Source organism: Protopterus annectens, chromosome 2.part0 (genome assembly GCF_019279795.1).
Source record: "Protopterus annectens isolate FY-2018-M chromosome 2.part0, PAN1.0, whole genome shotgun sequence".
Lineage (NCBI taxonomy): Eukaryota > Metazoa > Chordata > Ceratodontiformes > Protopteridae > Protopterus > Protopterus annectens.
In genome coordinates, this window is record NC_056728.1 from 119873399 (window position 1) to 119885584 (window position 12186).

Here is a 12186-nt window from a genome sequence, read left to right on the forward strand (position 1 = left end):
TGTGTGTCAAGTGCTGTCATGTATCTTTTCTGTATGAAGTGTTACATTGTCTTATTATGTATGAGGTTCCAATGTCTTCTATTTGCGTGAAGTGTTAGAATTTTACTAATTTATTTATTTAGTTATTTTTGTGACACTGGACCCCCACTAAAAAGGGCTTCCATGCCCATTTTGACTTTCATGGTAAATACAAAATAAATAAATAGTTTCTCATCTGGAAATCTTCACAAAAAAATAGTGCTATTTTAAGTGCCTATAACTTTTATTTACTCTATATTTTATGTACATTTGTATAACATGGTGTAACATGAACTGCATAATTTGAGATTATTAATATACATACACATTGAACTAGAACTGGAAGTATATATACACGCACACATGGACGCACGCATTGTATCACATCAGACATGTATACATGTATTACTCTAAATATCTGGCAAACCATCTGAAAAAAAAGCTCAAATACAACTCCCTTTTTTCTGTATTTCAGAAAGCTGTGTCTCTGCGGAAGTTATTGTTGCTGTTGATGTGAACACTATAGCTAATGATGTTTACAAGCACAACTTTCCCAGTACTTTGTTATGGCCAAAGACAATTGAGGTGAGTGATGGTGTGATGAATGTATGGGATAGCAAACTGGCAGTTGCTGTTTGCTGCTCACTGTTCTTTGTAGCTAAGTATGCTAACTGTGTTCCTTAGTGCCTGATCTTGCTTTATTGGAAATGCTGCATATCCATGAGTCAGGTGGTACACGGGCTACTCTCTCTAAAGACCTTAACCTGGTATGTGACTTTAACAGAACCTGCTGGGGAGACAGATTTGTCTCCCAGACTTACCACACCTTTGGAACAGAATCCGACATCATGTCAAACAGAGCACCTTACTGGCTGTCTACAAACGCAATCTGGATGACTAGATGGGTAACTGTAAATTTACCCTGGGGGTTTCACCTGTGTCCCTCTTGGACAGGGGCAATAGGTGCTGATCATGGAAATAAGGATAGAACTTGCCTGGGCTTGTAAGTGTCCTAGGGCCATTAGCCTAGTAACTTCCTATGATCCTGTGTGTGCAAGCTCATGTGAACAGCAAGCCAAGGCAAACTTTCAGAACTGATAATATTAACATGTTCAGCTGGCGGCAGTTAGCCCCTCCTCCACTAGGGAACAGTACTACTTGAACATTTCAACTGCCAAAAATGGTTGAGCTGCTTACGCATTCCCAGCTGTTCTTGATAGCCCCTATTTTGCCACTATTCAGTAGTTCAGTGGAAGTTGCAGACAGTATAGTCAGGAGTCCTGTTCCCATGCCAGTATGTATTTTATTCTTATATTTAACACAGTTCATTTTTTATCCCCCTAATCCTCCTCAGGACTTGCCCAAATGTCTTCCCTTTCTGTGACTCATTAGTGTATTTATTTTTCTCGAAGCAGGACCTTGGCATTGTCTGGTAAGCTCCCTATGGCCCATTCCTGACTGAGAAAATCTTGCTAGCACATCTGTTCCCCGTATGAGGTCAGTATCAGCTACTTGGGAAATAGAATTAGATGCCCATTCCAAAGTGGTCCTTACTTAACCCAGGGTATTGGGGAGAAGGTCAAATGCTAGTTCCAAGGAGATCTCTACTTAACCCTTCCCTACAGGTGGCTTGCAGACTTGCAGTAGCTGTTTGGTCAGGTAGAAATGTTATATTCCAACCCATCTGAGCCCTGACTTAGGTTCATAGGTTCATACTAGGCTATCTGCCCTAGGACATTTATAAGCCTAGCCAGAGTGTGTTTGGCTTTCGCCACCCATTTTAAATGAATTTTGCTATGCCCTTTTTCGAGGTTAGTATACTGTGCCTCTGTCTAACAGTGACACAGAAGTGATACCCGGGGTAAACCTACTATGTCCCATCCACTCATCAAGATTCCTCTTGAAGAGAGTCAATGAGGGACTCTGCCTAACCTGGACTGGGATTTTATTCCAGAGTGAAGGGAGCCTCTGGGTTATGAATCTGTCCCTCCAGCATGTCCTATTTATTTCAGTGCTGAGGTTCAAGTCTCTCGAGCACGTAGCTCGATGGGATTTGGATTTTTCTGAGGTGCAGCATGTCCATTAATTCCGGGTTGGACATGGCTTTATACGTCAGGCACAGATCGCCTCTGAGCAGGCGGTATGCCACTGAGTAGAGCTGTAGTTTCTTTAACCGGGCAGCATATGGCATCTGTTTGAGCCCTTTGATCCTTTTGGTGAGGTACTTTTGGGGTCTTTCCAGTTGCTGCAGGTGTCTGGTAAGGTACATCCCAAAAGGGGCATTGTACTCAATTATGGGCCTGATGAGGGATGAGTAAAGAGGCACGATGACCTCCCCTGATCTAGATGTGAATCTCTTCATGATTAGGTGGGCTATCTAAAATGTTTTTCTAACCACTTTGGCCACGTGATTGTCAAATGAGAGATTGCTATCAACTTGGGTCGCCAGGTCCCTAATTACGTCTTCCGTACTTAATGGATTACCACCTATGTGGTAATTTGTGGGCACTTTGTTTTTGCCAAAGGGGATGACTATACACTTTTTGGCATTTAGCTTGAGGCCATGGCTCTGGCACCAGTTGTCTGTTTCTATGAGGCCCTTTTGTAGGATGCTTGTGTTGGCTGGAGAGTCTATTATGGCGCCCAGTTTGTAGTCATCTGCGAACTTGGTCAGCCACAGTCCTTCCGTGTTAGCCTGTACCTCCGAGAAATATATACCGAACAAGAGAGGTCCCAGGACAGAGCCTTGTGGGATGCCACTTGTAACTGGTTTGGAGTCTGACATGGGTCCAGCAGTTCTAACCATGTGGGTTCTATCCTTGAGCCAGTTTGCAACCCATCTAGTGACATAGGGGTTTATATTTAAGCTGGTGAGCTTATCTATAATGCCCGAATGGGGTATTGTATCGAAGGCTTTTGCAAGATCCAGGTAGGCTGTGTGGACCACCTTCCCCTCGTCAATCACCTTGGTGACTGTTTCAAAGAAATCGACCAGGTTTAAGAGGCAGGATCTGCCCTTAACAAAGCCGAACTGGGTAGGATCCAGTGTCTGTAGGTCCCCAATATCTTTATTTATGAGGTCCATGATGATCCTTTCCATAGCTTTGCAGACCAAGCTAGTCAAGCTTATGGGGCGATAGTTTCCAGGATCTGTTGAGGCACCACCTTTGTGGAGAGGGACCACTGTTGCTGTACGCCACTCTTTGGGTACATATCCTGTAGTAAGGCTGAGATTGAACAGTAGTTTTATGTTTGGGTTTAGTTCTTGGAGTTCATGTAGGACGCAGCCCGGGACACCGTCTGGTCCCATTGATGCTGTGTTTTTTGCTTTAGAGAGGGCGGCTCTTACCTGAGCATCTGAGATGTCAGTGGGGCAGCACTCTGCTGGGATAGATATTTGCCCTTTTGGTAGGGAAGGGGGGGGAGAAGTTTGCGCTGAACCTGTCAGCTAGGATGTTGGCAATGTCTATGGGTTCGGTGTATTTTTTGTCATTTTGGACTAATTCTGAGCATATCTGGGAATTCCCACCCAGGTTCCTAACATAACTAAAGAAAGCCTTGTGATTATTCTTAGTGTCCTGTGCAATTTTTCTCCCGAAGCTGGCCTTAGACGATTTTATGAGTGCCCGTAGTTTTTTGCTAATACTGATCAGAGATGCCTTCCCTTTTTGGGATTTTGCTCTATCATGTAGTAGCTTCCTCCTTCTATTGTGTAGTTTGTTTATGGCTGGGGTCCACCAGACAGGACGCCTAACTTTGGAGGATTGGGTCTTGGTTTTATTTGGGATTGCATGATCCATGCATTCCTGAAGGTGTTCATAGAATGCGTTTATAAAGGATTCTGCGGTCTGGGCCGTATTTTCCACAGGCCCAGGGGCTTTGAAGGATTCCACCTCCGTTTTGAGGAGTGTGAAATTTGCTTTAGAGAAGTTTTTCACTGTGGTTTTCTGGGCAGGGGCTGGGGTCAGGATGTGAATATCTAGTGAGATTAGTTTCTGGTCTGATCTTATCAGTGAGGGATACACTTTTGCTCTGGAGCATAGAGTCCCCATGTTGGTGATAATCAGGTCCAGTATGTTTTCCCCTCTTGTGGGAGTGGCAACAAGTTGTTCCATAGCATTTGAGTTTATAAATTCTAGGAACCTTTGGGCTAGGGTGTTGGAGCTAGAGTAATGCTCCCAGTCTATATTAGGGTAGTTGAAGTCGCCCAATATAACGGTGTTTGGAGAGACCTTCATATTTTCTAGTGTTCTCAGGAAGGCCGAGTGGGGTTCCTGGGTTTGGGAGGGTGGTCTGTAGCAGGCTATAAACTGGAAGGCAGTTTTACCCACTGTTAGTTGCACATGGATAGTCTCTGATTCTTCGTGCTATGTCACCAACCTGGAGGTGTGGGTATCTTTGACGAATATTGATACTCCCCCCCCCTTTTTGTGGTTCGGTCCAAGTTTTGGGGCCGAAAAACATGGTATGAGGTATAACCTGGTAGTGCTGGGGTGCTCTCGGGAGCCTTGAACCAGGTTTCTGTTACTGCACAGATATCAATGTTCTCCATGCTAAGGAGAGTTTCGAGTGCATGCATCTTGAGGTTTAGACTTCTGGCGTTGAGTAGCATTACTCTTAGTTTCTTATCCCTTGTGATACCTATGGAGGTGGGTTTGTCTTTTGAGCCTTGCCTAAAAAAGGCACTATGGGGGTGGCAAGAGCCTTTGCCAATATCTGACAGCCCAGGGGTGACAGGTGCAAGCCATCCCTAGCGAAGCATCGTGGCTTGTTGAGCATGTCATCCCAGGCAGACAGGCATTGGATCCCCTTTGAATGACACCAATACTTAAGCCAATTGTTGAAATTGATCAACTTGTCTTCATATTGTGGCATCATTCTTGGTGAGGGTAAGATGCTACTCAAGGTCAGGGTCAAACCGGCGTGGGCTACATGCTCAGAGAGCTCCTCTATGTCTCTTTTCATGTAGTCCAGGGAGGTACGTCTCAGGTCATTCACACCAGCATGAACAATGACTGAGTCGTATTTGTACTTGACTTAGTGATGCACTTGTCACTTCTGCAGTTTGAAGATGACCAGTGAGCATCCCGCCTTGGGTAATCTTCACTAATGTGGTGGGCTTAGCTCCCCTAGTATGAACAAGCTGGAATTGGTCACTCAAGCTCTTCCTTACCTGCCTAGTCCTTCCAGCCTCCATGCTGCTAGTCCAAACACAGGTCACTTGGCTTGTAATCAAGACTTCACCCTCCTGTGTCACTGTGGCTGAGCAGTATAACTTGGGCTTGTTTTGAAGCTCTGTGGCTGAGCAGAATAACTTGGGCTTGTTCTGAAGCTATCAATATATTTGAAGATGTGAGAAGGTCCATTCTCATGAGCTGGTGTGACTGGAATTAGAGGTTTTCAATCAGTTTGACATCTAAAAGTTTTTCAGATTAGTAGCCATTCCCTTTACCCGTAATACTCTGCCAGCTAGCATCATCTCCAGATCTGTTTTTCTGCTGGCAAAGCTCACTGCAGAGAAAAATGGTCCCAAGCTGCTTCTGTTTAAAGTTCATATTTTATGTAAAAAAAAAAAAAATCATAGAATATTTTTGTATTTAGCTGTTCATAGCCTGTTCTGCCAGATGTGATTAATATTCTTCTTCATTTCTTTGTGTATTCACATTTTTTTTCAGGTTTTGATGTTTACTCTATTTGTGTTGAATGCTATTCCATAGATGTGGTGAGTGGAGCATTTAAAAAGTGTACTATGTGTGGGCACAGAATTCATCTTCAGGTCTGGCATACTTGGTGCAAGAACACTTCAGTGAAAGGTGTGAAATATACAAGTTTTTCAACGCACAAGCAATTAGTTTAATTTTACAAGTTTAAAAAAAAAAGTTTAGCAACCACACAAAGGGCTTCAACCTCGGTCTTAGGATAGACATCGTGAGCATTTAGCGCTGACACTGGCACACAGATCTGCTAAACAAAGAGAAAACTAGGAATCATGAAAGTGAGCAAGAAAGGACAACAGATGTGACAGAAAGTATGAATGCTGTTTCTATCAGGATGAGACCCAGATTGGTGTAGTGCTCTAAATCTACCACTGCTTCTCTGATAAGTGCTGCTTTTAAGTTACCAGTTACAGTTAGTAAGCTTTGCCTTCTATGTCTCTAAGATAAGAAGGTGTCTAATTTGTCTCCGATTCTGAAGTGTGAAGAGTGATGCTGTGCAGGTCACAATCTTTTTAAGTCCATAATGTCATTCAGGAAGCATGTATGTCACTGTGGACATTGACTACAAGAAGATGATGAGGACCTTCTTGAAGTTTCTGCCGAATGTTTTTTTGTACCACCCCACCCCCATACCAAAATGAATAGAGAACGCCACCTCTAGCCTTCTTTTCTTCCTAGTTTTCCTCACCAGTTCATTTTGGTGCTACTTCAGGTGATGGAATTGATGTCAGCATTAGTTGTGTTGATGGTTTGAGTGAGCAGCTTCAATACCAATAATGCTGTTTGTGTCAACAGTTCCAAAACCAGTGCTTTCAGTGGTCCGGTTCCTGTGGCTTCCATTAAAAAGGCCTCTGCTCCATGGAGCACTACTTTAAGTCCATCACAAGAGGAGGTCAGAGTGAACAGATGTGGGAAGCATGTTTGTGTCTCTTCCGTATTCACAATGAGTATGGTGAAATCTCTCAAGTAATGTTACTCTTCCATTCGGAGCTGATAGGTGAAGTGTTGCCATCACTGAAGAAGTTGCCAGAAGTAGAGCTCAAGACCAGTTTACAGTGTTGAATGTCCACTTTGTCATCAGTATTTAGCCTCACTTTCTGTCAACAGTTGGCTAAGCTTCTGGTGTCATTCAAAGGGGATCCAGTATCTGTCTGCGTGGGACGACATGATTGACAGACCACGATGCTTTGCCAGAGATGGTCTGCACCTGTCGCCCCTGGGATTCAGGTTACTGGCTAAGGCTCTTGCCACCCCTATAATGCCTTTTTTAGGCAAAGTTCAAAGGGCAAAACCACCACTGTAACGGGTACAAGCATGCAAAATCTGAAGGTAATGCTACTCAATGCTAGAAGTCTAAACCTCAAAATGCACTCTCGAGGCACTCCTGCAAATGGAGAACATCGATATCTGTGCAGTAACTGAGACCTGGTTCAAGGCTCCAGAGAGCACCCCTGCTATACCAGGCTACAATTGTTACCACACTTTTTTCGTCCACCAAACCAGGACCGAAACACTAAAGGTGGAGGAGTGTCCATATTCACCAAGGATATTCACACCACCAGGCTACTTGCCCAACACAGTGCGTCTGAAATTTTCCAGGTGCAACTAACACTAGGTAAGACTGCAATCCAAATTGTAGCTTGCTACAGATCACCCACCATGCCCCAAGATTCTCACTACACCTTTCTAAACATGCTGGAAAATATTAAGATAGAACCAAACACCCTAATACTGGGTGATTTTAACTACCCTGCCATTAACTGAGAAAACTACTCGTGTACCAACACCTTTGCCCAACGGTTCTTGGAATTCATAAATTCCAACGCCCTGGATCAACTCATCCATAGTCCCACCAGGGGTTCCAATGTCCTAGACCTGGTCATTACCAACATGGGAAATCGATGCTCCACACCTGTGGTCACCCCCTCGTTAGTCAGGTCTGACCATAAGCTAATCACCCTTAACATCTACATCCCACTCCCAACCCCCCAGTAAGGAAACCTCCATAAAAAACTTCTCCAAAGCCAACTTCATGCTACTCAAGTCAGAAGTGACAAACTTCATGACACCCATGCAGATGGGAACTGAAAGTTCGACTGCTGAATCCTACACTAAGGCACTGTACGAGCACATCCACTCATGCATGAATCGTGCCATCCCAAATAGAACCAATATGCTCTCCTCCAAAAAAAAGGAAGATAATCTGGTGGTGCCCTGCCATAAACAAACTTTACAACAAAAGGAAGAAACTGTTGCAGAAAAGAGGAAAATCCCAGGATGCAAAAAACTCCCTTACCAACCTCAGTAAGAAACTGAGATCCCTCATAAAATCCTCCAAAGCTAGTTAGAAAAAGAAAATTGCCAAAGATTCCAAAGACAACCACAAGGCATTCTATAACTATGTCAAGAATCTAAATGGCAATGCTCGGATCTGCTCTGAGCTAAAACAGAATGGCATTAAATATACTGATCCCATGGATATTGCCAATATCCTGGCAGATCGATTCAGTGCCAACTTCACCCCCTCTAACCGCCTAAACGACCCATCTCAATACCAGAAGATTGCCAAATTCTGGTAATAATGGCCACACAGGTAAAAAACCCACTCTCCAAAGCTAAGAATGCAGCATCCATGGGACCAGATGATGAACTACAGTATGAACTGGCACCTCACCTAAGTGTCATGTTTAATCATAGCCTCACCTCAGGTTTTGTGTCCACTGAGTGGCGCAGAGCTACAGTTATCCCACTCCACAAGGGGGGATCAACCTTGGATCCCGGAAACTACCATCCCATCAGTCTGATGAGCCTTATCTGCAAGGCCATGGAGCGTATCATCATGGAACTTAAAAACAAAGATACTGGCAACCTTCAAACACTGGACCCCACCCAGTTTGGGTTCGTGAAGGGCCAGTCTTGTCTCCTGAACCTAATTGACTTCTTCAAATCAGTCTCCAGAGCCATGGACAAGGGTAAGGTGGTCCACACAGCCTATCTAGACCTTGCCAAGGCCTTTGACACCATCCCCCACTCTGGAATCATAGATAAACTTACTAAGCTGGGCATTAATCCCTCCATCACCCAATGGTTGCCAACTTGCTTACTGACAAACCCACACTGTAAAAGTAGCTGACTCCAAATCCAGCTCCAGACAACTGGAGTACCTATGGGTTCAGTCTTGGGACCGCTCTTGTTTGGCATCTACTTCTCTGAAGTACAGGCCAACACTGAGGGACTCTGGTTAACAAAATTCGCAGATGACTGCAAACTGGGAGCCATTATTAAATCCCCAAATGATGTGGATGCTCTACAAAAGGGCCTTATAGAAACAGATGCTTGGTGCCAGAGCCATGGGCTCAAGCTCAACACCAAGAAATGTGTAATTATCCCCTTTGGGAAAAAAACATGTATCCGTAACTTACCACATAGGTGGCAGTACACTAAACACCGAAAGTGTGATAGGAGACTTAGGGACACAGATGGACAGTGGTCTCACCTTCGATAACCACATCGCTGCAACAGTCAGGAAATCCTTCTATGTGGCACACCTCATCACTAAGGGCTTTTCATCCAGAAAAAAGGAGGTCATTGTCCCACTGTACTCATCCCTCATTAGACCCATTATAGAATACAATGCCCCATTTGGTATGTACCTCTCAAGACATCTGCAACAACTGGAAAGGCCACAGAAGTACCTCACTAAAAGACTCACAGGCCTAAAGCAGATGCCGTATGCTGACCGCCTTAAAAAAACTCGAGCTATACTCTGTTGCATATAGTCTACTCAGAGGCGATCTCTGCTTAACATACAAGGCCATGTCAAACCCAAAGCTGTTGGACATGCTACACTTAAAGAAATCCCAATCCCTCAGAGCCACACGCTCCAGGGATCTAAACCTTGTCATCACAATAAACAAAACATGCTGGAGGGATAGGTTCCTGACCCAGAGACTCCCCAGACTCTGGAATAGACTGCCCATACTTGTCAAGCAGAGTGCCTCTTTGGCCCTCTTCAAAAGAACCTTGACGATTGGATGTGAGAAAGGAAATTCACCCCGGGGATCACGTCCATCGCCCTGCTAGACAGGGGTCCAGGGAAGTAAATAGTGTGGGAAAAAATAGCCAGGGAATTTTTATGGCTAGGCTTGTATAGGCCCTAGGGCTGATAGCCTAGTACCAACTTATGAACCTATGTGACTTGCACATAACTCTGAGGGCAGTATTGTTAGGGCAGCAGGCATTGTGGTATAACTGTCCACTTACATTTCTGGTTGTACCGCGTGGAATTTGCTGAGAATTCTAAGGCACCCTTTGTTAATATGCTTATTGAAGGTTTCACCCTCTTTGGCCCAAGTATTGTTGAAAAAAATAGAAGACATGAAAAAGTAGAGCAAGGTCTTCGCAGCTGTTGAAGTGAAATTTCAGATTCCCCAATGCCTCATGTCCAGTACACACAAGAATCATCTACTTAATTTCCTTACCAATGTTTGGCCATTAGCTGAAAGGGATTTGAAGATCTGGGAGGGAAGCAGTGTGACCATAGGAACTTTCAGAAAGAATTTCTGCCCAAAGGCAAAAACCATCACCGACAGCAAGAAAACTGGCCTTCTTTCAGGGAACAGCAGTCTTGTCTTTGACATTTTGCCTTACTCTTCCTGCATGCAGCCAGCCAGGATCTGTCTGTCTCTCCATTTGCATGTGAGGCTGATAATCATGCAAGACAAATGGACTTCGACATTAATATGCAGAGACAATTAAACAATTTCCTTTCATATTCCTCCCCTTTTCCATTTTCCCTTTGCCAAACATCAAAAGAGTGCAAGAAAAGAGGGCTCAAACCTCATTAGCAAAAGAAGGCCATCCACCAGGCCGGAAATATTTTGATTGTTATTCCATTTTCTTTTTTGGTTGCAAAGAAAAAAAAAGTGGTGAAGAACCACATGTCAAAACTTAGTAGAAGTGATTCAGATGCATATGTTCCAAGTTGGTCTGTCTGGATGTTCAGTCATATTTCTTTGTCTGCAAGAGTGAGACTGGTCTCCAAGACCACTATTTGTATGTCAGTATCATCAAAGAGTCCTAGAGGTTTGTACATTTCTGGGTAGGAAACAGTCATCATCAGTTCCAAACACTTCCATTTGGTTTCAAATCAGCCCCAAGATGTTAACCAAATGCCAGCCCTTAGTTGCAGTGGACCATATTCTTCAAGAAGTAAAGGTGATGTCTTTCCCACATCACTGTGGCAGTGTTCATCACCTCTGAGATCTCCTGTCAAGGATAGCCCAATGTCTGGCCAGTATAGTAAAGCCTTTATTACCTAGAAAAATCATACATCAGATGTATGCTCCCTGTGCAAGTGTAAGACGCAAACGTGACATTTATACACTCCCAATCGAGAACTTCATTACCACCATTCTGAATGCCATTATCGTACATCAAGTCTGCACACCCGTCACTTTGCTGGTTATACCTAGCTTACATTTTCAAGATAAGTACCCCATCGGGGTTCCTTTTTCTTATATTTTTCAGTGGGTTACATGTCATGCAAGAAAGGGAAATGTCAATATTGGAGGCAGATTCCCCATAAGGACTGCCATAATAGATCCCTGTCTTGCTTAGGTGTGCCTCACGACCACCATCAGTGTTCCATCTGTCAGGCTTTTGTACCAAAGACTTTGTGTAGCCATCTTTCTTCCCATTCCATTTAGCTTGAGAACCAACATCTCAAGCTGTTGGCCCAAGGTCTGATGGCAAAATCCAGTTGTCCCAAGGTGCAGCCAACACCCAAGAAGAAGGCCAAAAAATCTAGGGCTGAGTCTGCTGCTGTCCATCCTCCACTGGACATCTCTCTTGAAGTGCATGAGAACCTGGAGGACACTCTGGTGTTACCATTGGTTCTTTCTACCACACCCTTCTCAAAGGCCGGCATGGAACCTGCTTTCTGCACATCCTTGGAGGGCTTGCAGATTTCCAGTACAGATGTTGAGGGGAACCATGGCTGATTATCTGTGAGGATCCTAAAGGGATTCCTCAGATACTTGGTAGAGAAGAGGTGCTGGTTTACCCTGGTTCTGAATCACCATATTTTCTCAGGGCGGACGTCCCCTTGAAGAAAAGACAGAAATATAAGCATGTGGTGTCAGCTATCATGGATCCACACAGAGAATGTCAGGACTTTACTCAAGGCTTGTTCAGTGCTTTGATGGCATTGAAGCCTCCTTTGGGAGATGTTGGTTCCTGCACCTTCTTGGTCTTCTACCCCACAAAGGGCAAGGGACCGAGTCCTCAGATGAGGATTCTGACTCTGATGCTGACTCTTTAACCCACTTGTCTCTGTTGCCTTCTCTAGACTGTGGGTCAGAGGAAGAGGAATCTGTCAGTGCAGATTGTCTTTTGGAGAGCTGTCTTTTGGAGATGCAGTCCTGCTTATCGTATGATGGAATATTTTAAG

At 44.2% G+C, this 12186-nt stretch overlaps 1 protein-coding gene across 2 annotated transcripts in view; it reads left to right on the forward strand.

Moving 5' to 3' along the window:
* The first annotated feature begins 498 nt into the window (after positions 1 to 498).
* TRDMT1 (tRNA aspartic acid methyltransferase 1) overlaps positions 499 to 12186 on the forward strand; it is a 694418-nt gene continuing 682730 nt past the window's right edge. For both annotated transcript variants that reach the window (XM_044060609.1, XM_044060610.1), the window contains exon 1: positions 499 to 603. The gene's annotated coding sequence lies outside the window, so the exon portion shown is untranslated. The remainder of the gene's footprint in view (positions 604 to 12186) is intronic.